Source organism: Nicotiana attenuata, chromosome 3 (assembly GCF_001879085.1).
Source record: "Nicotiana attenuata strain UT chromosome 3, NIATTr2, whole genome shotgun sequence".
In the NCBI taxonomy this organism is placed as follows: domain Eukaryota; kingdom Viridiplantae; phylum Streptophyta; class Magnoliopsida; order Solanales; family Solanaceae; genus Nicotiana; species Nicotiana attenuata.
Window position 1 is genome coordinate 29,993,001 of NC_031991.1, and position 5,225 is coordinate 29,998,225.

The following is a 5,225-nucleotide window of genomic DNA, read 5'->3' on the forward strand; positions in this document are numbered from 1 at the left end:
AACCCCAACATGAAGGAAGTGGTGAAGAAAGAGGTGATTAAGTGGTTGGATGCGGGAATCATTTTCCCCATCTCTGACAGCAACTGGGTTAGCCCGGTGCAATGTGTTCCTAAGAAGGGTGGTATGACGGTGGTCAAAAATGATAACAATGAGCTGATCTCAACAAGAACCGTTACAGGCTGGAGAATTTGTATGGACTACAGGAAATTAAATCTAGCCACCCGGAAAGACCACTTCCCACTTCCCTTGATTGATCAGATGCTTGACAAATTGGCAGGGAGGTCCCACTTCTGTTTTCTGGATGGGTACTCAGGGTACAACCAAATCCCCATTGCACCAGAGGACAGAGAGAAGACCTCCTTCACATGTCCATATGGAATTTATGCTTTTCGGAGGATGCCCTTTGGCCTATGCAATGCACCCGCCACATTCCAAAGGTGCATGATGGCCATATTCACTGACATGGTCGAAGACATAATGGAGGTGTTCATGAATGATTTCTCAGTGGTGGGAAACTCATTCGACGAGTGCCTTATAAATCTGACCCGAGTGTTGAAAAGATGTATTGAGACTAACCTGGTACTTAATTGGGAAAAGTGCCATTTTATGGTACAAGAGGGCATAGTCTTGGGACACCGGGTATCAAGCAAGGGAATCGAGGTGGATCGTGCTAAAGTTGACGTGATAGCAAAGCTGCCACCCCCCACTTCAGTCAAGGCAATCAGGAGTTTCCTAGGGCATGCCGGTTTCTACCGGAGATTCATAAAAGACTTCTCAAAATTGCCAACCCTCTCTGTAAGTTGTTAGAAAAAGATCACCCTTTCATGTTTTCTGATGATTGCAGGGTAGCATTCGAGGAGTTGAAAAAGAGGCTCGTCACAGCACCCATCATTGATGCCCCCGACTGGGAGCAACCATTCGAAATCATGTGTGACGCCAGTGACTATGCAGTGGGGGCAGTGCTGGGACAGCGGAAAGACAAGCTAATGCACCCAATTTACTATGCTAGTAGAATGTTGAGTGGAGCTCAGCTAAACTACACCGTGACTGAAAAGGAGATGCTGGCGGTGGTGTTTGCATTCGACAAGTTCAGATCATACCTGATCGGCTCTAAGGTAATTGTATATACTAATCATGCAGCTCTCAGGTACTTGATTGAGAAGAAGGAGTCCAAACCGCGCCTGATTCGTTGGTTGCTGTTACTACAAGAGTTCGACCTGGAGATTCGTGACCGTAAGGGCACAAAAAACCAAGTCGATGATCATCTATCGCGACTTGAAGGAGCTGAAAATGCAGTTGAGGTAGAGGATATTCTGGAAACCTTTCCAGATGAGCAGCTACTCGCCACAAGCCTTGAGGAAGTGCCATGGTATGCAGACTTTGCAAATTACCTTGCAAACGGTATAGTTCCCTCTAACCTTTCCTCTGTGCAAAAGAAAAAGTTTTATCGTGACCACTGCATGTATTACTGGGATAAACCTATTTGTTTAGAATATGTATTGATAATATGATCCGGAGGTGTGTCCCCGAGATAGAACAATCTTCTGTTTTGCAGGTATGTCACGCATCGGCATATGGCGGGCATTTTGGAGGAGTCAGGACGACAGCAAAAGTGCTAGAAGCAGGGTTCTACTGACCAACAGTGTTTAAAGATGCACATCAATGGGTGAAGGGCTGTGATGAATGTCAGCGAACTGGGAACATTTCCCGTCGCCATGAGATGCCCATGAACCCAATTCAAGAGGTTGAAGTGTTCGATGTATGGGGGATAGACTTTATGGGCCCCTTCGTCAGCTCCTTTGGCAATAAGTACATACTTGTTGTTGTAGATTACGTGTCGAAATGGGTGGAAGTTGTAGCACTTCCCACCAATGATGCAAGAGTGGTGGTGGGCTTTTTGAAGAAGAATATATTCACCCGTTTCGGGACCCGCGATCTATTATCAGTGACGGAGGCACTCACTTCTGCAATCGAGCCTTCGAGAAATTGCTAGCAAAGTACAATGTGCGCCACAAGGTGGCAACCCCGTATCATCCTCAGACCAGTGGACAGGTCGAAGTGCCGAATAGAGAGATAAAGAGTGTACTGACCAAGACTGTGAACGCCACAAGAACTGATTGGGCGAAAAAGCTAGATGATGCACTCGGGCCTACAGAACTACTTTTAAAACACCAATAGGTATGTCACCATATAAGTTGGTGTTCGGGAAGGCCTGTCACTTGCCAATGGAACTAGAACATAGAGCTTGGTGGGCAATGAAATAGCTAAATCTGGACATTGATGCTGCGGGAATAAATAGAGTCACAGAATTGCATGAGCTAGACGAGTTCCAATTTCTTGCTTTCGAGACCACAAGGTTGTACAAGGAGAGAATGAAGAGGTTGCATGACAAGAAGATTGTTGAGAGAAATTTCAAACCCATAGATATGGTGTTGCTTTATAACTCAAGATTAAGGCTATTTCCGGGTAAACTCAAGTCACGATGGTCTGGACCATTACGAGTGGTCGACGTGCTCCCTTCAGGTGCTGTAGAGATTGCCTCAGAGAAAGACTATCATACATTTAGAGTCAATGGGCAAAGATTGAAACTATATGTGGGCATGGATGAATCCAAGTAAATGTCAGTGATCCATCTGACTGAACCTCCGAGGTCGAGCGAGCCTTAAATGCGCTCATCTGAGTCGTGCCGCGACGTTAAATCAGGCGCTGCATGGGAGGCAACCCATGATTTCTTTTGTTTTCTTTTCTTTTGTTTGATGTTGTACCAGATGTATAGGAAACTAACGTCCTTATAAAAAATAAAAAATAAAAAAAAACTCGTGACCGTGACCGCGACCGCGGTAGGACCGCGGCGCGACCGTGGTGAAAGAGGAGTATACAGTTTTAGGTCTGCTCGATCCACCGCGGCCGCGGTGGGACCGCGGCACGACCGCGATGAAACAAGATCATTCTGTTTCGCCCCCCCTTCACTCACCGCGGCCGCAGTGGGACCGCGGTCGACCGCGGTGAATCGCGACCTTGCTGTCGCCCAGGTAAGTCGTGACTAACATTTTTTAAATTTTATTTTATTTTCTTTTCTACTTCCCCCCCCCCCCCCAAAAAATTGCAACCACCGCCCCTCACTTACTTTCCCCTCTCTCCTCTCACTCTACCAACCCTAACTACGCCTCTCTCTATTCTTCTTCTTCTTCTCTTCAAGACATAACCCCTTCTTCACACACACACACACCCCCCCCCTCTACAAGACTCCATCTTCCATCAATCTCAACTTCTACAAACACAGGTATGTCAAGCTTCTCCTCTCCCTTCTTGTGCTTCTTTATTTTGCAATTTTCATGTTGGAAGTGTGTAGCATTTATAATTAGATTTTGTTTTGGTTTTATTTTCTGCTTTTAGTGGGTTATGTGAAAAATGTTGTAGATAAGAGAGGTTCTGTTGTATAAAGTTCATTGTGGTGAGGTGGAATGGTGAAGTGAGAATGGTTGATTTGGGGGAAGAGTTTATGCTTCCATAGGGCTAGGTGTGTTAGATTAGAAACCATGCTCACAAGGTGTTTGTGAAATTGCCCCAATGGAGTTGTAATGACAAATGTGACCATGGTGGTGGTGAAGTCTGAGTAACCACCCAGGGTTCACACAACTCAAACCCTCACTGATAGGAACCTCTATTTTTTTGCAGGTACAATGCATCAATCCAGGAAGAGACGTACCACAGGGTCCTCCGCTAGTGGACCTGGCAGTTCTTCTAGAGCTCGGGGTCAAGCTAGTGTGGAACAGTTTGACCGCACTAGGTTTGTCTCCAAAGCGGCTCAGAACAAGTTTCATGCAAAGGCGTCCAAAAAGCTATTGCCCGAAGTACACATTGACAGGAGTGCCTTGCAAATTGAATGCCCCCGTATCTATGAAGAATTGAGGAGGCATCTTTGGACATCTTCTTTGATGAACCGGAGGAGGGCAATGTGCTGCTGGTAAGGGAATTCTATGCAAATTGCTCAGAACATGTTGAGAGGGTTGTCACGGTACGCCGTACTCCGGTGGATGCGTCTCTTGAGGCCATTCGTCAAGTGTCAGGTTGCCGGTGTTCACTGTAGAGACGGATTATTACCGAGGCTGTCAACCTTCTCTATATGTCGTGTGGAAACCAATTCTTGAAACAATCTGTATGGCTAATCGAGATCCAATCTGGATAAAGCCGAGAATTACCCTGAACTCTCAATCTCTCACTTGGGAAGCTAAGTGTTGGCTGACGATCATCAACAGCCATCTGCTGCCGTCCAGCAACACCACCGATGTTAATGGGCCAAGAGCTACGGGGATTTCTTGTTTCATGAGTCAATACGATTTTGATGTGGCCCGGCTCATCCAGGAAGAGATGTTTATTTGCTCCCCGGAAGTACTCAAAGGGTTCTATTTCCCCTCCTTGGTCACCAAGCTGTGTCGTGCTGCACGGGTTCCTGAAAATCCCATAGTAGATGGGAAGTTGCCATTGAAAGCCCCATTCAGGGCTAGCAAAATCATAGTCGGGAAGGAGCCAGTTGTGGTGGTTGATGCTGATGATGAGTCCGATGATGATGATGAGGGAACCACGCACGCTGCTGCCCCACCACATCTGAGTGCTGATGAGGCAGGCCCATCATAGGCCCACCGAAGTACCCACATGACAGCCCTGGAGCAAGAAATGGCTGGCCTCCGCATGTCGGTCACTGACCTGGGTACAAGAGTTGACAATTTGACTACTCAACATGCTAGGTCGGAAAAAAAAGATCATGGGCTGGCTTCGGGAACTCGGACGAGCGTGTCATCTCGATCCTGGCACCGTATCGGATCAAGATTGAGCACCAGGGAAGTCCACTTACCTTACTCTGCTTTCAATTCTTTGACATGGGGACATGCCAAATCTTTAAGTGTGGGGTGGGGATGGTTGTTGTTGTATAATTGTATAAATTAGTATGGTGTTATTTGTAATTGGTATTGTTGGTTTATGGTAGTTAACTTCGACTTGGCCCGAAGACGGACACCTCCCGACGGGTCTCTTGAGGGATTTAAGTCGAACAAAAACAAAAATTTTCATTTGTTAGGTAGTGTATCAACTCCCCCTTGGTTTTTCTTTAAACCACGGTTCTTTTCCAAGGGTTTCTATTTGAACCGGGTGTAGTTAGTTTTTTTTCTTTTTAGTTTAGGAAGTCTTGGGCGAGAGAAAAAAAATGGAAAGAGGGACCCTTAACT